The sequence below is a fragment of the Mustelus asterias genome, chromosome 19, assembly GCF_964213995.1.
Source record: "Mustelus asterias chromosome 19, sMusAst1.hap1.1, whole genome shotgun sequence".
NCBI classification, from domain to species: domain Eukaryota; kingdom Metazoa; phylum Chordata; class Chondrichthyes; order Carcharhiniformes; family Triakidae; genus Mustelus; species Mustelus asterias.
Genome location: NC_135819.1, coordinates 55,520,467 through 55,545,155, shown reverse-complemented (window position 1 = coordinate 55,545,155; position 24,689 = coordinate 55,520,467). Strand labels below are relative to the sequence as shown.

Sequence of the window (24,689 nt, the reverse complement as noted above, 5' to 3'; positions counted from 1 at the left end):
AATCTTTCATGTGACAATAATTCAGAGCATCAATGAGAACACTGGTAACTCATGAATATTTGATGTTGTGCTTGTATCATGAATCTACCATTACCAGCATCAGTTCTATGCCAACCATCCCATTATTTCATTTTTCTCCATATCGGGGAATTCATTTCAAAGATCACTGGATCCACCAAGATCCAAAAAAAACTGCACTTTAAACTTTATTTTGAGCTTTTTATTTTCTTTTCAAAAAGCTTTGGATTTCAAAGGTGCTGGCTAATTAAACAGAAAGGGCATTTTATGAAGAATTCCTTTTTTTGTTACGTTACACCCTTCATTTTCCACCCTGAGGTGACGAGTTTCAATGCTGTCAGCATCCCCTCGATGTTCATCGGCAGGAAGAACTCTTCAGTTACAGGCACTAAAATAAAACAAACCTTACTCCAACTTGTAAATCAAAGAAAAAAGATTTAATAAAGAGACATCATTACTCCAACACTTGAATCCCCGGGCATTCCAAGCTCCCACAAACCCCAGCGGCGTCTTATTTATACTGAGTCAGCTGGTCAGCTGACCACCACATCATTTTGTTGTTGGTTACATAGTTTACTGGGTCAGCTGACCCTTACAGCATGTTACCATTGGTCACTACAACAGATCCAATGTTATCATTGGTTAGATTCTAACACTCAACATCTCGCCCTAATGGCCTCTCTGTGTTTTGACCACTGGGGGAAAATCCCAGCTGAGCCCAGCCTTGTCTTCATCTGAAATCCATGAGGACACGGCTTCTAGCAGTGGTCACTGCAGCGATATCAGTCAGGAACAACAACCCTATCTGATGTTGGCCCTCCATAGTTCAAGCACTATCAGGCTGATTATATTACTGCCCTGGCTGGCCACAGCATAGACTAGGATCGGTTCTGTCAAGTCCACAGAGCTACACCAATGCAAAGATTTTTTTTTAACTCTTAGATCTCCCACAGGTGATCATTTTAAAATATTCAGCAAATTAAAAACCCGAATTAAAAAACAGAAAATGCTGATGAAATGTCATTGAGCTGGGGCGGCACAGTGGCACGGTGGATAGCCTCACAGTGCCAGGGACCCGGGTTCAATTCTGGTCTGGGGTCACTGTCTGTGTGGCGTTTGCACATTCTCCTCATGTCTGCATGGGTTTCTTCTGGGTGTTCCAGTTTGCTCCCACAGTCCAAAAGATGTGTGGGTTAGGTTGATTGGCCGTTCTAAATTGTCCATTAGTGTCAGGGGATTATCAGGGTAAATAAGTGGGGTGACGGGTTTAGGCCTGGGTGGGATTGTTGTCGGTGCAGGCTCGATGAGCCGAATGGCCTCCTTCTGCACTGTAGGGATTCTTTGATTCTATGATCCTATGAAAGTGAACTCTTGTTTCTTTCTCCACAGATTCTGCTGGACCTGCACTGTCTGTTTTTATTTTATTCTGTGTTGCTGTTTATCCTCCAGATGATAATAATAAATAATAATAATAAACTCCAGAGTCAATAATCCCAGAGTTAATAATCCCAGAGTCAATAATCCCAGAGATAATAATCCCAGAGTCAATAATCCCAGAGTCAACAATCCCAGAGTCAACAATCCCAGAGTCAACAATCCCAGAGTCAATTTGTTCCACAGGAGCAGGCTGAGGGTAAGGGAGCTGTTTGTGCATTTTATTTATTTATTTGTTTTTCAGTTAAATTAGTGAAAAAAATCGGAGTTTTTTTTTTCAAAACAGGAAGTAGGCCCAGCAGCAGCCTGGGAAGGTTTTGGAGGGTTTAAAAGTAGGCCGCACCTTTGAGCGGGCAGTGTCGTTAGCGGGCAACAGAGTGAGCAGGGGGCAGAGTGAGAGCTGAAGGGCTTTGGCTCAAAACGGGCTTCGGCGAGAACAGGCAGAGGCGAGAGTAAGTTTTTTCTTTCCCAGAAAGTTTATTCTTGTTTTTCCCCAGACTAAAAAAAAAATGCCAGGCAGGATGTTGGAATGTTCCTCTTGCAGAATGTGGGAGATCAGGGAGACCTCCGGTATCCCTGACAACAGCACCTGCAAAAGATGCATTCAGCTGCAGCTGCTAGCAAAGCATGTTAGGGAACTGGAGAAGGAGCTTGATGACCTCCATCTAATTCGGGAGAATGAGAAGTTTATAGACAGTAGCTTTAGGGAGATAGTTACACCTAAGCAGCAGAGCACAGGAAATTGGGTTACTGTAAGGAGAGGAAATGGCAGTGTGAAAGGAAAGGCAGAGCAGGGTTCCCCTGTGGACATACCCCTCCACAACAGGTATACTGAATTGGATACTGTTGTGGGAGATGCTTTACCTGGGACAAGCTGCGACAGCCGGAACTCTGATACTGCGTCTGGTTCTACAGCGCAAAAGGGTGGGATGAAGAAGAGGAGAGCAGTAGTGATAGGGGACTCAATGGTCAGAGGTACAGACCGGAGGTTCTGTGGTCGGGACAGAGACTCCCGCATGGTTTGTTGCCTCCCAGGTGCCACGGTCAGCGATGTCTCTGATCGCGTGCACAGAGTTCTAAAGTGGGAAGGTGATCAGCCAGATGTCGTGGTACACGCCGGTACCAATGACGTGGGAAGGAAGAGTGAGGAGGTCCTAAAGAGTGAGTACAAAGAGCTTGGAAGGAAGTTAAAAAGCAGGACCCCGAGGGTAGTAATCTCAGGATTGCTACCTGAGCCACATGCCAGTGAGGGCAGGAGTAGGATGCTTGGGCGGATAAACACGTGGCTAAGGAACTGGTGCAGGGGGCAGGGTTTCCAATTCTTGGATCATTGGGACCTCTTTTGGGGCAGGTGGGACCTGTACAAGAGAGACGGGTTACACCTAAACTACAAGGAGACCAATATACTTGCAGGGAGATTTGCTAGTGTTATTGGGGAGCGTTTAAACTAGATTTGCAGGGGGGTGGGAACCAGAGTGCCAGAGCAGATAGTGGAGCAGGGGTAAAAAGACAGGTTAGTTCAAGCAAAATGAGAAAGTGAGAGGGCATGGGATCCAAGGGGCTGTTGCCTTGTGGATCCAGAACTGGCTTGCCTGCAGAAGGCAGAGAGTGGCTGTGGAGGGGTCTTTCTCTGCATGGAGGTCAGTGACCAGTGGAGTGCCCCAGGGATCTGTTCTGGGACCCTTGCTGTTTGTCATTTTCATAAATGACCTGGATGAGGAAGTGGAGGGATGGGTTGGTAAGTTTGCTGACGACACCAAGGTAGGTGGTGTTGTGGATAGTTTGGAGGGATGTCAGAAGTTGCAGCGAGACATAGATAGAATGCAAGACTGGGCGGAGAAGTGGCAGATGGACTTCAACCCGGATAAGTGTGTGGTGATCCATTTTGGCAGATCCAATGGGATGAAGCAGCAGTATAATATGAAGGGTACCATTCTTAGCAGTGTAGAGGATCAGAAGGACCTTGGGGTCCGGGTCCATAGGACTCTTAAATCGGCCTCGCAGGTGGAGGATGCGGTCAAGAAGGCGTACGGCGTACTGGCCTTCATTAATCGAGGGATTGAGTTTAGGAGTCGGGAGATAATGCTGCAGCTTTATAGGACCCTGGTTAGACCCCACTTGGAGTACTGCGCGCAGTTCTGGTCACCTCATTACAGGAAAGATGTTGAAGCCATTGAAAGGGTGCAGAGGAGATTTACAAGGATGTTGCCTGGATTGGGGGGCATGCCTTATGAGGATAGGTTGAGGGAGCTTGGTCTCTTCTCCCTGGAGAGACGAAGGATGAGAGGTGACCTGATAGAGGTTTACAAGATGTTGAGAGGTCTGGATAGGGTAGACTCTCAGAGGCTATTTCCAAGGGCTGAAATGGTTGCTATGAGAGGACACAGGTTTAAGGTGCTGGGGGGTAGGTACAGAGGAGATGTCAGGGGTAAGTTTTTCACTCAGAGGGTGGTGGGTGAGTGGAATCGGCTGACGTCGGTGGTGGTGGAGGCAAACTCGTTGGGGTCTTTTAAGAGACTTCTGGATGAGTACATGGGATTTAATGGGATTGAGGGCTATAGATAGGCCTAGAGGTGGGGATGTGATCGGCGCAACTTGTGGGCCGAAGGGCCTGTTTGTGCTGTGGCTTTCTATGTTCTATGTTCAAAATCATAAATGGAAGGGTAGAGTGTGGTGGAAATAATTTTTTGAGGTGTGTCTATTTCAATGCCAGGAGTATTGTGGGGAAGGCAGATGAGCTGAAGGCGTGGATAGACACATGGAAATATGACATTATAGCCATTAGTGAAACTTGGCTACAGGAGGGGCAGGACTGGCAGCTCAATGTTCCAGGGTTCCAATGTTTCAGACGGGATAGAGGCAGAGGGATAAAAGGTGGGGGGGGGTGGCATTGTTGGTCAGGGAAAATGTTACAGCGGTACTCAGGCAGGATAGATTAGGGAGCTTGTCTACAGAGGCCCTATGGGTGGAGCTGAGAAACAAGAAAGGTATGACCACATTAATGGGCTTGTATTATAGACCACCCAATAGTCAGCGAGAATTGGAGGAGCAAATCAGCGGAGAGATAGCTGACAACTGCAAGAAACACAAAGTTGTGATAGTTGGGGATTTTAATTTTCCACATATAGATTGGGACTCGCATACTATTAAAGGTTTAGATGGGGTAGAGTTTGTAAAATGTGTTCAGGAGAATTTTCTACATCAGTATATAGAGGTGCCAACTAGAGAGGATGCGATATTGGATCTCCTGTTGGGAAATGAGTTAGGGCAGGTGATGGATGTGAGTGTGAGGGAACACTTTGGATCCAGTGATCATAATGCCATTAGTTTCAACCTGATCGTGGATAAGGATAGATCTGGTCCTCGGGTTGAAGTTCTGAACTGGAAAAAGGCCAAATTTGATGAAATGAGAAGGGATCTGGGAAGTGTGGATTGGCACAGGCTGTTCTCTGGTAAGGATGTAAATGGAAAGTGGGAGGCCTTCAAAGGAGAAATTTTGAGAGTGCAGAGTTTGTATGTTCCTGTCAGGATTAAAGGCAAAGTAAATAGGAATAAGGAACCTTGGTTCTCGAGGGAGATTGTAACACTGATTAAGAGGAAGAGAGAGTTGTATGAAATGTACAGGCAGCAAGGAACACATCAGATGCTCGAGGAGTATAAAAAGTGCAAGAAGCTACTTAAGAGGGAAATCAGGAGGGCTAAAAGAAGACATGAGGTTGCTTTGGCAGACAGAGTGAAGGAAAATCCAAAGAACTTCTATAGGTATGTTAGGAGCAAAAGGATAGTGAGGGATAAAATTGGTCCTCTTGAAGACCAGAGTGGTAGACTGTGTATGGAACCAAAAGAGATGGGGGAGATACTAAATGGTTTTTTTGCATCCGTATTTACTGAGGAAACGGGCATGGAGTCTACAGAAATAGGGCAAACTGGTAGGGAGGCCATGGAACCTTTACAGATTAAAGGGGAGGAGGTGCTCGCTGTCTTGAGGCAAATCAGAGTGGATAAATCCCCAGGACCGGACAGGGTATTCCCACGGACCTTGAGGGAAGCTAGTGTTGAACTTGCAGGGGCCCTGGCAGACATATTTAAAATGTCAGTATTCACGGGGGAGGTGCCGGATGATTGGAGGGTGGCTCATGTTGTTCCGTTGTTTAAAAAAGGTTCCAAAAGAAATCCGGGAAATTATCGGCCAGTAAGTTTGACGTCGGTGGTGGGCAAGTTATTGGAAGGTGTGATACGGGATAGGATCTCCAAATATTTGGATAGACAGGGACTTATTAGGGAGAGTCAACATGGCTTTGTGCGTGGTAGGTCATGTTTGACCAATCTATTCGAGTTTTTCGAGGAGGTTACCAGGAAAGTGGATGAAGGGAAGGCGGTGGATGTTGTCTACCTGGATTTCAGCAAGGCCTTTGACAAGGTCCCTCATGGGAGGTTAGTTAGGAAGGTTCAGTCGCTAGGTATACATGGGGAGGTAGTAAATTGGATAAGACATTGGCTCAATGGAAGAAGCCAGAGAGTGGTTGTGGAGGATTGCTTCTCTGAGTGGAGGCCTGTGACTAGTGGTGTGCCGCAGGGATCGGTGTTGGGTCCATTGTTGTTTGTCATCTATATCAATGATCTGGATGATAATGTGGTCAATTGGATCAGCAAGTTTGCTGATGATACAAAGATTGGAGGTGTAGTGGACAGTGAGGAAGGTTTTCAAAGCTTGCAGAGGGATTTGGACCAACTAGAAAAATGGGCTGAAAAATGGCAAATGGAATTTAACGCAGACAAGTGTGAGATATTGCACTTTGGAAGGACAAATCAAAGTAGAACGTACAGGGTAAATGGTAGGACTCTGAAGAGTGCAGTTGAACAGAGGGATCTGGGAATACAGGTACAGAATTCCCTAAAAGTGACGTCACAGGTGGATAGGGTCATAAAGAGTGCCTTTGGTACATTGGCCTTTATAAAGCGGAGTATCGAGTATAAAAGTTGGAGTGTTATGGTAAGGTTATATAAGGCATTGGTGAGGCCGAATTTGGAGTATTGTGTACAGTTTTGGTCACCTAGTTACAGGAAGGATGTAAATAAGGTTGAAAGAGTGCAGAGAAGGTTCACAAGGATGTTGCCGGGACTTGAGAAGCTGAGTTACAGAGAGAGATTGAATAGGTTGGGACTTTATTCCCTGGAGCGTAGAAGATTGAGGGGAGATTTGATAGAGGTGTATAAGATTTTGATGGGTATAGATAGAGTGAACGCAAGCAGACTTTTTCCGCTGAGGCTAGGGGAGAAAAAAACCAGAGGGCATGGGTTAAGGGTGAAAGGAGAAAAGTTTAAAGGGAATATTAGGGGGGGCTTCTTCACGCAGAGAGTGGTGGGAGTGTGGAATGAGCTGCCGGATAAAGTGGTAACATTTAAGAAAAACTTGGACGGGTTCATGGATGAGAGGGGTGTGGAGGGATATGGTCCAAGTGCAGGTCAGTGGGACTAGGCATAAAATGGTTCGGCACAGACAAGAAGGGCCAAAAGGCCTGTTTCTGAGCTGTAATTTTCTATGGTTCTATGGTTCTATGAACAATTGCCACATTCTCAGTATGCTAGCTTGTTTTGTATTATCCCTTAATTCCCCTTTCCTTCAACCACCGATCTAACCTAGCTTTTAAATGTTAACTTTGGCTCGGCTGGGATTGGGTAGTTAATGTACAACAACAACTTGCTTTTACTTGGTGTTTTTAATGTGATACTACACATTAAGCTGCTTCACAGGAGCATTGCTAAACAAGAAATTGACACTGACCTACATAAGGAGTTATTAGGTCAGATGATCAAATGCATGGCTAAAGAGGTTGGTTTTAAAGGCTTGTAAAGGAGGGAAGAGAGGCTGCAAGGTTGGCGGTAGATGGGGTGGAATTCGACTACTGAGGACTTTGGCAACATTGGTCATCAATGATGCAGGAATTAAAATTGGAGTTGCTCAAGTGGGTCAGAACTGAGTGAGCACAGATCTCAGGAGCTGAAATGCAGCAAGAGATAGGGAAGTATAAGGCAATGAAGGAACTTCTTAAATATTCCCATTAAGCCCTTTCTAACATTTTTTTATTGGTTAATATATCCTGCTTTTAAACATAATATTCTATTTGCTTTCTTACAGCTTTAGACACTTGAGGCACAGGGAATATTTGCTCAAAAGATGATATACTTTTTGTATTTTACCCTGTGGTACATTAGCAAAGAATATTTTATCTTATTCCTAATTGTTATATATGTAAGTAGTTGCATGATTGTTTTAAGAGCCTGTCACATGATGTCACTTGGGGTGCTTCACGGGCTGCTGTTTAGTTTCGGTTTCTGTTCTGTGCAGAGAACATCTTTTTCAATAAACCTGTTGTATGTTACTTTGAATCTATGTGTGCAAACCACATCTTTTCTTTTTGTGTAAAACCCACAACCCCGAACATAGTTAGGATATTACATTAATCCCGTTTAGTAGCCCATGCTGGAAGTGCATGTAAGCAGATATTGTGGAAGGACAAGATCAGGCTGAACCATGATGCCTCCAGTGACAAACAGCCTGCTGACACTAAAGCCTGGGATTTCAACTCGGGAGCAATCCATGCTGGAATTGTGACAAGGCAAGAATGTACAATTTGCAGGCCACTGGTATTTTAAAAGGCCAGCCATCTTCAGAATCATCTTGGCTGCAGAGAACTTTGGGAGCAATTTTAACCAAACCCATCCGGTAACAATCCAGCCGGATCAGGTTAATTGCCGGTTTTACACCTTGCCTGATTTTACACTCCACCGAAGTCCAGGTGTCTAAAACTGGTGCTCAGCTCAATCCCGGTCACTTTCCTGTCGAGAGGGTTAGGTTCAAATTCGTCTGCTTGCGTTTGTGGCCCGAAAGCCAGAGAGGTCAGCTCCGAGGCACAGAATCCCAATCTCCCCTCCTTCCACTTTGCAAGGTTGAACACTGACTAAAATGTTACTTCAGGAGATTAAGCTAAAAGAGGAGGTGAAACCTGCCATGGAACTGACAAAAGGAGAGCCCAAGTTAATCTTCAGCAAGTTAGTGGGAATGAAATGGCCATCACAGCCAGTACAAATGCAACCACCCATGCACGGCCCTTCAGTTTTACATAAATGTTTAATCACCTTATTGAGTTGGATAGGGCAAACCACTTAACCACTTCCAAGAAGGCTCTGTGCTAAACATGTTTGCCATTTTCAGCAACCCACTGCTTGCAACTGTGCTGAATAGCTTAATTGAAATGTTTATAATCAATGTTCAAGAGGTAAAGTATATCCCTTCACCCCAAGCCTTCATTCACATTTGTTCATCCATTTAAGTTGCAGTGCTTAGCATGGAACCTCGTTCCTCTTTGCATTCACCCATTCTCATCACACCCCATTTATGGACTGCATGCTGATTCCTGGCTTTAACTCTACATTATAGAATAGACATGAAAACCTGAAAGGGAAATCCAAGTGTTTAAGCTGCAAGATTGGCTGCGCATTTCTAAGGACGTCTGAGGGAAAATTCCCACAGGACAATTGGAATCTTCACTTTAAATATTTTGATACATCTCAAGCACTTTGAAATTTCATTTCCTTTGATTTGATTTGATTTACTATTGTCACATGTATTGGAATACGGTGAAAAGTATTGTTCCTTGCACGCTGTACAGACAAAACATACCGTTCATGGGATGCATAGGAGAGAAGGAAAGGAGAGGGTGCAGAATATAGTGTTACAGTCATAGCTATGGTGTGGAGAAAGCTCGGCTTAATATAAGGTAGGTCCATTCAAAAGCCTGATGGCAGCAGGGAAGGAGCCGTTCTTGAGTCAGGTGGTACATGACCTCAGAGGTTTAGGGTATCTTTTCTAAAATCCAATAGGTTTTATGAAAATTGGAAAACAAAATTGGTGTTTAGATTTTCAGCACAGTAACTTGAACTTAGTTACTCAAATGCTACTTCACTTGTCACTCAACAAGTGTGAGGTGGTATGCATTTGGTGAAAAAAGTCATCAATTATTGTACCTTGAATGGAAGCAATGTTCGATGCGGTGGGAAAGCAGAAGTTTTTTTGTGAGGGTTGGTGGTATAGGCTCACAGAGCAATAAACAGCATCTCGGGTTGATCTGGCTGTAAAAATAGCAAGCAGAATCCTAGATATCTTTAGAGGTGTGGAACATAGAAACCAAGAGCTAATGTTGAGCTGACATAAAATCCTAACTAAAACCTCACAGTATTGAAAGTAGTTTAGGGCTCCACACAAGAAGAATATTGATGCTTTAAAGGATACAATCATTTGGAGAGGTGCATTTGGAGGCTGTCTAGTATGAGGGAATATAAATATGAGAAAAGACTTGAAAAATTGGATCATTTTTCATTAAAACCACACAGATTATGGGGTGATACAATGAAGTGTTTACATAGAAACTAGAAGCAGGAGTAGGTCATTCAGCCCTTCCAGCCTCCTCCACCATTCATTATGATCATGGCTGTTCATCAAATTCAATATCCTGATTCTCCCCTTCCCCCCATATCCCTTGATCCCTTTAGTGCCAAGAGTTACTCCCCCGATAGAGCTCACTAAATGTTCAGAAACATTAGAAGGCAGGGACATCCTAATTATATTTCTGTTGCACTTGTTTGCTACGTAAGGAAATATATTCTAGGATGAGTTCTTTTATTATTTGCAGTGAGGTTGAATTATAATATAATGATCTAGGACATTAACATTTGTGTGGTTAAGGTAGTTGTCGAAGATTCACGCTGCTGTATAAAGTACAGTAAGAAGCTGCGCTCCGAAAGCTCATGATTCCAAATAAACATGTTGGACTTTAACCTGGTGTTGTGAGACTTCTTACTGTGCCCACCCCAGTCTAATGTCGGCATCTCTACATCACGGCTGTATAAAGTACACAGCGGAGCTTAAGCTTCCCTTAAAGAGAAAGAGAAAAGCAAAAAGTCTTCCTTGTCCTCTCTCCTCCAGCCGTTGGTTACAAGGGAGCCAAAAGTCCAGTTGGCAAGTGGGTTCATCAACTGGGATGGTGTACAGAACTAATGGATCGAAATGAAAGAAGAGGGCAAATTCAGCGTAACCACTGTGATACACCTCTCGTAAACTGATTTGCCTCTCCCCAGCTCCCCTCTATCAACCCTTTCTCAAAGTGTCTGTTCAGGTCCTTCCTGTGACAAGTGGCTCAGAGTGATACACCTTCAATCTTCCCCCATTCTGTTTGGGGTGGCACTGCCAATTCCCACTAACAACACCTCCTATCATAGCAGTGCAAGGGGCAACACCCACCAATATTCAGATCCCTGGATTGTTGGTACATGGGTTTAAAACAATGTTAGCTGTATCAACCACGGACATTTGTCATTGTACCTCAAATAAATCAATTTATTTCAGGCTTTCATCCTTATATCTATTAGATTATTGGGTTATTTTTAAACACACAGAAAAGATGGATTCTCCTTTTGTTGAATGCCTCCTGTAATTAAATTACAGAAGCCACTGCCTGTAATGTAATACCTCCATAAACCTACTGGGTAAGGCTCTAATCTAAACATTGCAGCCATTCAGGACCACATGTAATTGACATACACAGTCATCCTACAGATTTATTACAAAGGAGGGAATTACACAGTGGGAAATACCTCCTACTTATCTGTCACAGAATGATGTGCGGATGATAAACATAATTCTGAACAGTGGGATTTGGACCTGTGTCATTCTAAAGCATTGCTTTGACAGTAATTTTCCAGCCTCCCACACAGGCCTTATTGTACCTTATGAAGTCTGATGTTCTCTTAGATCGGCAGGTATGTTGCTCTGACTGAAATGAAGCAGATTAAACTGGAACTTTAGGGGGGGAGGGGTGCAGAATTACCGCTTAATCCGATTTGGCTGCACTGAGGACCTGGCTGGTTATCACTGCGGAAGATGCCGTGGAATAACTTCACGACCTTACTGATAGCTTTTTCTACCCTCTGATAATCCTCATAACCTGCTTAACTTTGAAAGGATTCATTTCATCTCGTGTGTCAATAGAATGAGATTCAGACTTAGCAAATGAACATAAAATGTGGCGTGTGAAAGAAATAAGTAGTCAAATCCAGCATTATTCTAATCCCAGTATTAAATTCCAGTGCACCGTGTCCATTAACTTTCATTATGTAGAAATGGATAGCATAATTCTGGTACAAATATAACCGGGATAGAGAAATACTGTACATTAAGCAAATGTGAAAGTGCTGTTCAGTGCACCTTGGTTACTCAGTGATCAGTGTCCTTTCAGAATGCTCTCACCAGTCATCATCAAGCCTCTTGTCCTTTACAAATAAACCTGGTCCAAATGTCGTTGTGACAATTGAACAAATGGCTTCTGTCATTCACCTTGTGTGCAGCTCCTTGTGACTCTTCACAGATTTGTCTGTGGAAATCTCTTGTTTTTGGGTGCCTGGGTCAATCTTTTTTTAAATTCATTCATGGGACATGGGCATCGCTGGCTGGCCAGCATTTATTGCCCATCCCTCGTTGCCCAAGGGCAGTTGAGAGTCAACCACATTGCTGTGTGTAAATGACTTCAATCAGGCCATTGAGGTTGGCCTATTGGAGTATGAACTCCCTGATTAAGGATGCCCACAGCCATACTAGTCTGAAAACGCCCGATCTCATCTGATCTCCTAAACTAAACAGACTCAGGCCTGGTTAGTATTTGGATGGGAGACCGCCTGGAAATACCAGATGCAGTCACAAAAAGATGTCCCTGATTCAGGATCCAACTGATGGGCCAATCAGGGAGTCTTTGCCTTGTACTTAACTGGGAGTGTCAATTCCTCTGACACCCCGAAGGTAGAATGCTAACTGCTAGCACTCTGTGCACTGCTGTTAGAGTTTGCAGATAAAGGGATTTTGGTGAAGGACTTCTGCCTCCGAAGACTCACTACACTGTGGCTCTGGAGTTACATGTAGGCCAGACCAGATAAAGACAACAGATTTCCTTCCCTAAAGGACATTAGTGAACCAGATTGATTTTTTTCGACAATCGACAATGGTTTCATGGTCATCAGTAGATTCTTAATTCCAGAGATTTTTTTTATTGAGTTCAAATTCCACCATCTGCCGTGGTGGGATTCGAACCTGGGTCCCCAGAACATGAGCTGAGTTTCTGTATTAATAATCTAGCGATAATACCACTAGGTTATTGTCTCCCTCTATGGTAATTGTGAACAGAGTAGGCGGCGGAGAAGCTCATGACACTGGGGGGTGGGGTGGGTTGGGGGGGGTGCATTTATTGAACAACTGACATCTTTGGATCAGATGGTGAGTGGGTTAAAGTTTGAAAGATTTGTTTCCAACCCAAATCTGTCCTCAACCTGCCAATTTCTAGTCTTAACCGAGGCTACAGTGTGAGCCTTGAATAACACAGCAGCTTCATCAACGTGAGAACTTGGTGACTCAGGAAGTGAATGACTCAACACTTTAACCTCTAACCTATCCCTGACTGTCCTTTTATTCCACCTGCCCCCACCCCTCCCTTTCTCAACAGCATAAAACATTCCTAAATTAAAAATATACAATAAGGTCTTAGCCCCCGACACAAGATTCAGAAGATGACTTGCGAAGAAGTCATAGCAGGCTAGAAATAGTAACTCTGTTTCGCTCTCCACACATGCAGCCAGACCTGCTGAATTTCTATTTCTGTTTCAGATCTCCAACATCCACTTTTATTCTGGATCTAGGTACCTGACTGAGGAGCTTCCACAATCAACCAGATTACTCTTGTCCCCCGCTAATGGCAATCCCATACACCCTTCCTCACCAAGTCCTCCAATTCCCCCACAAGTACAGCAGCAAAGGAAACAGGCCCTTCGGCCCTCCAACCCTTCAAGCTTCACCAGGCCTCAGATACCCCACTCCCCACTGTTGCAGCACCAGGCCCCCATTCCCCAATACCAGGTGCACCAACCTTCTCCCTAAGCTCCCTCTCCTCCCTCCAAGGTCTCCGACCTCCCACCCCTCAGGTCTCAATCTCCCACCCCCACTGGAACTGGGCATCAGCAGCCCACTAGACCGATCCTCCCAATGACCCTTCATTGCCAATCAACCCATCCCCACTAATCTTTGAGTTTTCTCCCTCCCCACTCCTGGCACAGACTTATCTGTTTGTGCGATCTTTACCAACTGGCTTCCTGCCCTTCAGTCGGGCTAGTTCTAAGGCAGGAAATGATCTCTGATTTAAAACTACCCAGCATGTACAGGAATCCCAGTTCACAGGTTTTCTGCAACTTCCAACCCCCTCACCTACCCACGCCAAACCATATGGACTGGAAGTAGGAGGTAAAAACACAGTGAATATTAATTACATTTAAATTATTGTACAGGGTGCAAAATATAGATTGGGCTATACACATGGGATCGAGGGAGGGAAGTAAAAGTAATATTTTTAAGAATCTGCAACATTAATATTCTAAGGGGATGAAACTCCATTCATGGAAACATTATTTTTTCAGGGCTAGAGAAACTGTTTGGCAATAATTATCACTAATGACATCATTATTCATACAATCCATAGAGTCACAGAATCCTACAGTACAGAAGGAGGCCATTTGGCCCATCGAATCTGGACTAACCAGAATCCCACCCAGGCCCTATTCCCGTAACCCTCATTTACTCCTGACACTAGGGTCAATTTGGCATGGCCAATCAACCTGACCTGCACATCTTTGGACTGTGGGAGGAAACTGGAGCACCCAGAGGAAACCCACACAGACACGAAGAGAAAATGCAAACTCCACACAGACAGTGACCTGAGGCTGAAATTGAATCTGGCTCCCTGGCGTTGTGAGGCAGCAGTGGTAACCACTGCACCACCGTGCCACCCTATACATTTAGTAACTCCATAGTGCGCAAGTACTAACTTCTTCATCTTTCTTTACTGTGAGAATAGAGGGTATTTAGCCCAAGTTCATACTATAACATGGATTTCCATGCAGATTCCATTGGCAGAAACTGCAACAGTGCAGTCTGTGGATCAGCAGAGTATCATTGACAGTAACTTCTGGGTTTCCATGTTTGACTGCACATGTGCAGATAGCAGAATTTACCATTTATTTTACCTCATACTAATGGCAATTCAGGCAGCTGTGCTGTTATTACTATAGCAAAGCCGAGGCCAAAGTTTTTTATGAATACCTCTCTGCCTTTCCATTTACCTTGGCCCATGGAAGGAAATAGACTGATGCTTTGGGTGCCAGAAAATCAGATGAAGGTCACAAAAGCCAGATTCCTCCTGTGTGCTGCACATTTTCCCATCAACTTCTATCTTGTGTCAGGGGGCTAAGACCTTACTCTATATTTTTATAATATATACATGATATAATCACAGCTAATTTATAAATTTTTTAAAAACTCATTTTAACATGACTGAAGTTACGGCTAGCTACAACTCACACAAAAGGAACTTTCTGGCATTCAGAGAAGCTGCCACCTTGTTATCTCTGAAAATATGCTAATGACCCGATGAGCTGCAGAAGACCAACTTCCAAAGGAAATATACAAAGGCCATTTACATTTCTTAAGCCAGACCTGGCCAACAATGACGACTGTGCTACTAGGACAAAGGACACTGTAATATCTTTTGAATTTTTTTTAAATGATTGAAACATTAACGATCTCAAGAGTCCAGACTGAGGAATACACATCCTTTGTCAAAGCCAAAGTGGGAAGGTGGGAATTACATGAGCCCCCCCCACCGCCCAACCTCATGGATAATAGTGTAATAGTGCCCTGTGGAGCTGCAAAGTTCAGTGTGACAACTCCAATCAACCAAGCAGCAACTCAGAACAAGGGCTCTGTCCAGGTCTGAATTTTTGACCCCCATTTACACAGTTTCTACTAGAACTTCTGAACCATCGCCTACAAGATTAATTCATCTCTGGAAGCCCATCGCATTGTGGAAGTCATTTGTACTGGAAAAAGGGATTATCTAGCATTATTTCAGCCTGCTTGCCACTGTGAAGGAATATACCACTGGGCCTTTGATTCTGGATGCTGGACTCACATGAAATACTCACTCTTAATTTCTCTGTGATCTTTGCCCTTTGCCTCTTTTCTTTATCTCTCTTTTATTGTAGGAAGGCAAGAAGGGAGGCACTGCAAATCATCTTCCCGCCTTTCGAGGGGCGGCACGGTAGCACAGTGGTTAGCACTGCTGCTTCACAGCTCCAGGGACCTGGGTTCGATTCCCGGCTCGGGTCACTGTCTGTGTGGACTTTGCACATTCTCCTCGTGTCTGCGTGGGTTTCCTCCGGGTGCTCCGGTTTCCTCCCACACTCCAAAGATATGCGGGTTAGGTTGATTGGCCATGCTAAAAATTGCCCTTAGTGTCCTGAGATGCGTAGGTTGGAGGGATTAGTGGGTAGATATGGGGGTAGGGCCTGGGTGGGATTGTGGTCGGTGCAGACTCGATGGGCCGAATGGCCTCTTTCTGTACTGTAGGGTTTCTATGATTTCTTCTATGATAAAGTAAAATAACCCTCTAAGTGGAGAGAGGAGAAATCAGGGATGCCTAAATTAAATCCCTTCCTGTCTGTAATGGAAGTAACTTCTGGTGAAAAGTAAATTGGGTAAGGACGGGATGAGGGTGACTATTATCCTGCCATCTAGCCAAATGATCAATTGATGGTATTCAGAGACACATGCAAAACACCCACCTGGGCATGCAGAAGGCAAGGGGAAGGGGTCTGTACAAGCAATTTCAGATACAATCATATAAATGTAATATAGAATGGTGACATCAAAGGTGGCCAGATAGGAAACTTTCTCAGAAGAAATCATTAAGGTATTCACCTTAAAATCAAAATGCATATTAAGTACGTAACAAATAATAATTACGAAAGTCCTTCAAATCTTCATCTGATAATTAGACTGTTTGATCCAGATAAAGGGAGTCCTCCTGTAGCTGAAAATAAATAGTAGCTATCCCTACTTACAGTCAATAGCATGTATATTCTTTCCTGTCCCTTCATTACTCTTCATTGACCACTTGTTTAGAGCCCATTACATTATCCTGACAGGTCATTTGCACATTCTTGAAAATTGCCTACTTTCTTGCATCAGCCTGTCACTCTGATTTAAAATCAGGGTTCATTACTAAAAAGTCAAAAAACCATCAACCACTAGCTTGGAGGTCTCCGTTAGTATTTCAATTCCAACCATCTGTCATGCGCAGTTCAGTTTTCCTTTTTTTTTTAACCTTCCTTGGACCCATTCCAAGATAACAAGGGCGTAAACATTTCTTGGCATTATTTACAGATCGGGAAAAGGCTGTGAGCAGGGAGAAGGGGAAATTGTAAGACAATGTCATCGCTGGGTTGCTACCATGAGTCTCCTAGTGACCAAACAAAGAGCACATTGGCGGAGATCCAGGGAAATAGAGAAGGCCTTCTTCGCAGCAAGGACACAGAACCTAAAGGACACAGAGATGCATTAAGGAAGAGAAGAGACCTTCACTGGAGGATAAATGTAATAAACACAAACATATACACACACAAACCAAGCCACTGTGGGGAATATATAGAGAGGCGACCACATCCAGGGGCACCTTTGTCAAACAAATCGGCGTCATATTCTTTCCACAAGATATTTAACAATTAAAAATGTCTTAATTCTTATTAATTATGAGTGAAATTCAGAGCCAAGATAGAACCATAAAACTCAGTCATGCAGTTATGGGTTCGATTACCAGCCTTGAGTGACAATTGAACTGAATTATTTTCATGGATTTGGTTTCACACATTCTCAGTCCCGCCGATGTACAAAGTACTAGGTGGAAGGTGAGAGAAACACCAAGAGAAAGAAAACCGCCCGCAAGAAGCTTTACTGGTCAGACCATCACAGAGCAGTGGAGCATCAAACAAATGAAACTGTGTCACCCTCACCACGAAAATGTAAAGTTCAGAAGCATCAGTGGAAGAGAAATAATGCAAACAAATAAAAAAAATTAGTTGATCCCCATTGAGGGTGGCACGTTCGCACAGTGGTTAGCACTGCTGCCACACAGTGCCAGGGACTCGAGTTCAATTCCGCCTCGGGTCACTGTCTGTGTGGAGGTTGCACATTCTCCTTGTGTCTGCGTGGTTTCGTCAGGGTGCTCCAGTTTCCTCCCTCACTGCAAAGATGGTTAGGTTGAGTGGCCATGCTAAATTGCCCCTTAATGTCCAGGGGAATAGCAGGGTAAACATATGGGGTTGCGGGGTTAGGGCCTGGGTGGGATTGTTGTCGCTGCAGGCTTGACGGGCCAAATGGCCTCCTTCTGCACTGTAGGGATTCTATGATTTGGACCAAGGCCCACTTCCCAACAAAAGGCTCCATCAATCTGAATACAGCTCAGATCATTTCAATTGGACATGTTGTTATTGTAATGACCTCAATCAGGCCATTGAGGTTGGCCTATTGGAGTGTGAACTCCCTGATTAAGGATCCAATTGATGGGCCAATCGAGGAGTCTTTGCCTTGTACTTAAGTGGGAGTGTCAGTTCCTCTGACACCCCCCGGAGGTAGACTGCTGGCTGCTAGCACTCTGTGTACTGCTTGTAAATAAAGGGATTTTGGTGAAGGGACTTCTGCCTCCGCAGACTTATTACAGTTATCTTATTTCCAAAGTTGAGATCTCAGACATTTTCCATAAGTGACTCACTGTTAATTTCAGAAATACCATCAGTATAGATCTTGACTTTAATAAATAGGGGATCATGTATAACAGACGGGTTGCTAACTCACTATCGTCCATTTTCTACTACTACAAAAAAATCAGGATCTATCTGAGTCTGTTTATTTTTAACCATATTGCTCATCCTTATCAAGCACAAATGTTGCAAAAGTTAGGTTCATTCTTTTGTAAACTATAATCATTCTCACTAACACCTACGCACTGTACATCTGATAGCATTGCAGCACATTTAATAGTTTGCGAGTCTTCATCTTAAAGAAAGGTGATTGTCAGCTCACTCCTGGGCCTTCGCTTTGCAATTTATAAGCCTGGGTAGTGACGCAGTTGAAAATTGCCTAGGCTGCCACACACTGAGAGATCTCCCTGTTTCCCTGGGGAACGGCACCTGTCCTTACCAGGTGTTTTGCCCACAGGAGCATAGCTGGGTTTAAAACATTCAGCGTGCCAAAGAATGAGGTGGAAAGCTGCATTCAGACACACAGTATTACAGCACCTTGGAAGCATTACATCTTAAACTACAAAGGCACAAACACTACTTGAGGAGCACGACTTGATGTCTGCCTCCTGAGGATCAAAGCTCCCCATGATAGCTCAGCTGGTAAAGCCACCTGCAAATTGAGACAAGCGGACCAGAAGATCTCAATTTGTTATCCTTATTCAGGCAGAGCAACAATTGAGAGTCATAACGGGTGAGAGTTCTGATGGAAGTCCTATCCTGCCATCACCTCACTGACTGTCAGTGGTGTCAGTCGACACATTGGCAATTGAGGGTCTGCAACTGACCTCACTAATCCTGAAAAGAAAACCCTGTTTTCCTCTCGTTTCTTGCTTCATTCCATCAATTTGCATTCGGACAGCCACTTGCACCACTCTGGACACTCTCTCCATCCTTTTTACTATGCCCATTATCACTCCCTTTGCTTTTTGTACCGTGGACCCTTTTGATCCTGAATTTTCACACATATTTTCACACAAACTTTAAAACTTCAAAAAAATCTTTGAAAAAATAAACTTTAGACGGTGAGATTCTCTGTCTGCACGGAATTACCAGCAGAAACTCGAATCCAGCAGTCCCGTCCCCAAACCTGACCCCACCAATTTCGTGAGGGTACAATGGGGATGGCTTATGAATTGCACGTTCATTGTTCAAGCAGACAGCTGCCCATACAAATCAGCGCTGCCTCCATGCATGTGTGGTTTTGCTGTGGTGCCCAAGGTGTGCAGATTAGACCTGATAGGAGCAGGTTTGAAGTTTACGGATCCACTTGGGTAGCCAGGGCATCCCTTATGGAGAGCTACGGTACCCCTTTGGATAGGGTCCTGGAACATCTTTAAGAGAGCATCACACCCTTTGGGAGAGGTCCCTGCACTTTGGGATTGTTAAAAATGGACATGATTTTGCATAAAATGTGCAAAATCTAATTGCAATTGTCAAGATATTAAAGAATGACCGAAAACATCAAAACTCCAAATTACTACCAAGCTGTCAAATAACTGCCAAAGCTGTCAAAAAACTGTCAGAGGAGCAGGAGCAGCTCTGAATCTTTGTGAATTCATTGGACAGTCAGAGTACAAGTCTGGAGGGGGAAGGTACCCATTTGGATGTAGTACTGGCACACCTTCAGGAGAGGTCAGCTGTTCTCTGGGATTGTTTAAAGTCGGCAATGTGCATAAAAAGTGCTAAACTCATTGGAACTGTCAAAGATCGCACTTCTAACATTAACCTCAGGCGGGACTGTCGCAATGTCGAGAATCCGATCCAGATACTCCTGCCTGATTCACCTGAGCCGACCACTTCCCACAACCCTAACCAGCAATGCCACCCCCCCCACACCCCTCCACCCCCCCACTCCCCTATGGTCACCATGCGCACTCCAGCAGGCTCCACCTCAACTCCCCCATGGTCACCATGCGCACTCCAGCAGGCTCCACTAAATACTGAAAGGCCTGAATAGAGTGGACATGGAGAAGATATTTCCATTAGTAGAAGAGACTAGGATCTGAGGGCACAGCCTCAGAGTAAATGGATGACCCTTTAGAACTTAGATGAGGAGGAATGTCTTTAATCAGAGGGTGTGAATCTGTGGAATTCATTGCCCCGGCATGTTGTGTTGGCCAGGCCATTGAGTGTATTTAAGACAGAGATAGGCAAGTTCTTGATTGGTAAGGGGATCAAAGGTTACGGGGAAATGATGGGAGAATAGGGTTGAGAAACATTTCACGCATGAGTGAATGGCGGAGCAGACCCGATGAGCTGAATGGCCTCATTCTGTTCCTATATCTTATGCTCTTTTGGTCTCAAACTCAGCCCCGTGTGCATAGAGGTCAGGTGAAAATAGACTACAAACCCTGTTTGGTTACATACCCGCTCACTATCAAATAATCGGCTTAGGGTGAAGTCTGATCGGTTGAGTAAGAGACTGAAGATACAGGGTGCCCACTGCAGCCTTCTCTTAGCAAGCTACTGAGGTGGCGCAAGGATAGAAAATCGGCCAAAAAAAAATTCATGAACTGTCTGTGTGCAGTTTGCACATTCTCCCCCCGTTTGGGTGGGTTTCTTCGGAGTGCTCCAGTTTCCTCCCACACTCCAAAGAAGTGCGGGTTAGGTTGATTGGCCATGCTAAATTGCCCCTTAGTGTCAGGGGGAATTGGCAGGGTAAATGTGGGGGTTACAAGGCTAGGGCCTGGGTGGGATTGTTGTCAGATGGGCCGAATGGCCTCCTTCTGCACTGTAGGGATTCTATGATTCTCTGAATAAACCTCAGACTTCACTAAAACATAGGACTGACAAACAATGGTTGGTTTTCAGCACAATGATTGGGGGAAAAACACGATCAGCATGACGTTCTCATTCAGCCTGGTATCATCTAACTTCTTGAGCTGCTGAGGTAAGGTGAGACACGAGTGCTCATCATTTATGCTGCACACGCTCCACTGACATTTAATAGCAGGTTTCTCAGCTGTTTGTCTGCAGCTGCTTATTTTGTTTCTTCTTTATTTCCAGACAACAACAGATCAATTAAAACACCACCGGCTATTACTGCTGACATTTTAAATTGCTGTGCATACTCCTTTGTACAACTAACATCATCAAAATAAAACATGTAAACGGTGTATTTGTATTAAGAGCCACAAAATGAAATCTACCCGTCTGCCACACATCACAATTTTATTGATAAAATCCCAATTAAGTCTTAATGAATTTTGTTTGTAGACACCTAAAGTATTGATTTGAGTTAGGAAGCTATATTTTGATAATTCCGCAGGCAATAAAACTTTCAAATTTTAAGACGGACATTACAACTACTGTACAAATAATTTAATGGTAGTTATTGGATCTAATTCACAATTGGATGATTAAAATTTCATTTTGGTTAAAATTCCGAACAGCACAATCCCAATGTTTTGAAAGTTCACAACTAAGATAAGCCGTCCAATTCTTTGATAAAGGCAAATTACTGCGGATGCTGGGATCTGAAACAAAAACAGAAAATGCTGGAAAATCTCAGCAGGTCTGACAGCATCAGTGGAGAGGGAAGAGAGCCAACGTTTCGAGTCTGGATGACCCTATGTCAGAGCTCCGTCAGGGTCATCCTGACTCAAAAAGTTGGCTCTATTCTCATCCCACAGATGCTGTCAGACATGCTGAGATTTTCCAGCATTTTCTGTTCCTGTCCAATTTGTCGATTGTCTAGTTGACTCGTTATTTGGGTGCAAAGTTCACAAACTAAAACATGCCCCAGTCTCTAACAGGACTAGACAGATTAGATGCAGGAAGGATATTCCCGATGGTGGGGTGTCCAGAACCAGGGGTCACAGTCTGAGGATTTGGGGTAGACCATTTCGGATGGAGGTAAGGAGACATTTCTTCACCCAAAGAGTGGTGAGCCTGTGGAATTCATCACCACAGGAAGTAGTTGATGCCAAAACATTGAGTGTATTCAAGAGGCGGCGAGATATAACATTTGGGGCGAATGGGATCAAAGGTTATGGGGAGAAAGCAGGATCAGGCTATTGAGTTGGACGATCAGCCATGATTGTGTTGAATGGCGGAGCAGGCTCTAAGGACCGAATGGCCTCCTCCTGCTCCTACCTTCTATGTTTCTATGTTTCTCCTGGTTCAGATTGTGAGTGGAGGTTCAGACCTTTCAGGGAAAACAGGGCAGTAATGTCTATAAAATGGTGGTCAATGACCTACTAACCCCGTTTCCATGGACGCAGTGATGGTTCTCCCTGGTAGCTGGAGCAGAACACCAGAATAGCAGTGGTCCCGTGTGTATCGGGCTCCTTATGCTGCACGTATCAACGTCTGTCATGAGTTTTGGACTGGATTGGGTGGGAATGCATGTCAGGACCATGCGCCAACCAGTAGCAGGTGGTGGCGCAGCTGAAGAGGATCCCAAAGTGAAGTTGCTCTTCATCAACCTCGGAAGGGAGCAAGAGAGAAGTCCCCCTCAGCTCCAAAATACTCAGCAAGGTTCAGCTCCACTGCTACTCCATCTGACCTTCTATATTTTGAATGTGCTACACATCCAGTTTGCATGTGTGCAGGGAATGCAATAAGCGGTCAGGGATAGAATACTCACACAGTTCCAAAAGGTCTGAGAACCCACTTGGAAACCTGTGCCGCCTCCAAATCTCGAATTTCTCAAAGCAATGGCCTTGCAAGGACAAATTCAAAGTTTTAAAGTTTATTTATTATTGTCACAAGTCAGCTTACATTAACAATGCAATGAAGTGACTGTGAAAATCCCCTCGTCGCCACACTCCAGCACCTGTTCAGGTATACTGAGGGAGAATTTAGCATGGCTAATGCACCGAACTAGCACGTCTTTTGCACTGTGGGAGGAAACTGGAGCGCCCGGAGAAAACCCACGCAGACACGGGGAGAACATGCAGACTCCACACAGACAGCGACCCAAGCCGGGAATCGAACCTGAGTCCCTGGCGCTGTGAGGCAGCAGTGCTGATCACTGTGCCATCGTGCTGACTGATTGCCATAAATGGCTGCTGCAGTAAAATTGTAAATAAACAAGTCCAGCATGACAGAATTAAAACACCGAAAAGTATAAATATCCTCCAAAAAAAACCTCAGAACTTTGAGTGAGAAATCAGTCAGACATGCCTTTAGGAAGGAAACTCCCAAAGGTCAGAATAGCACCTGTTTTATATAGCTCATGAAGTAAATAGATCAAGAAAATTGGTGGCTACAGCATGGGAGCAATTCACATAAAATTAGGATAAATGAAGTATAACAAGGCTGTCACAACTTCTCACTAAACAGTAGAAACCTTTTTACAGCAATGAAAACAGCTTCTTGCACATCTGGCTTTCAACCGACTGGTTGGGTTCAGTAACCTGCATCCTCTGAACACATGGCTACAGTCAGCCCTCTTTTATTTACAATAGTGGTGGGCCAGCACGGTGGCACAGTGGTTAGCACTGCTGCCTCACAGCGCCAGGGACCTGGGTTCGATTCCCGGTGGCACAGTGGCACAGTGGTTAGCACTGCTGCCTCACAGCGCCAGGGACCCGGGTTCGATTTCAGCCTCGGGTCACTGTCTGTGTGGAGTTTGCACGTTCTCCCCGTGTCCGTGTGGGTTTCCTCCGGGTGGTCTTGTTTCCTCCTACAGTCCGAAGGTGTGCAGTTTAGGCGGATTGGCCATGCTAAGTTGCGTTGCCCCTTAAGGTTCTGATATGTATAGGTTAGATGGATTAGCCATGGGAAATGTGTGGGGTTACGGGGGATAGAGCAGGGGAGAGGGTCTGTGTAAGTTCTCTGTCAAGGTCAGTATGGACTTGATGGGTCAAATGGCCTCTTCTGCACTGTAGAGATTCTATAATTCTGCAAGCCTGGGGGCCACTTGTGGCCCATTTGAGTTCTGTCCTTGAGTTCTGAGTGCAGCCCACAAGACATTTTGTTGACCATTTCTCCACACGCAGGGTTGTCACATTTCGCTGATTCCATGTAGATTTTTTCCTACCAGTATGACTGAAGTGATACATACATAAAGCATGGGAAAGTGAGGTACATGCTGATTGCACACACGATGGATTGTGCGCTCCCTCTGTGTCCAAAGTGTAAAGATTTCATTTGTTTTTACCGTTTGAAGTTGATGATAGTTCTATTAATATACAAATGATTAAGCATTTTTAAAAACTCATTATGAAATATTTGGCATGTATTAAATGTATTTAATCTTATTCACAGGGTCACGGATTAGTGAACAAGTCTGGTTTCAATCTTGCGGCCCACTGAGATGAAGAAGGACCACTCATGCGGCCAACTCGCTAGCCGAGGTTGCCCATCACTGATTTACACGATTAAGGAGAAAGGTTTATTCTGCAGGGAAGTTCAGAAGCTCAGACAACAGAAGAATGAAATGGTCTGTGGAAACATATTAAGAAGCGAACGAGATTATCCGGGGATGGGGGGGAAGTTAAGGTATCGAAAGAGTGCCAGAGTTTTGCAGACAGTGCTTTTGTAATATTCCCAACTGGAGT

At 44.4% G+C, this 24,689-nt stretch overlaps 1 protein-coding gene and 1 pseudogene across 2 annotated transcripts in view; one reads left to right on the top strand and one right to left on the bottom strand.

Moving 5' to 3' along the window:
* LOC144507961 (voltage-dependent calcium channel subunit alpha-2/delta-1) overlaps window positions 1–24,689 on the bottom strand; it is a 669,448-nt gene that overhangs the window by 616,764 nt on the left and 27,995 nt on the right. The gene's annotated exons all lie outside the window — the stretch shown is intronic.
* LOC144508133 (5S ribosomal RNA) lies at window positions 12,090–12,205 on the top strand (annotated as a pseudogene).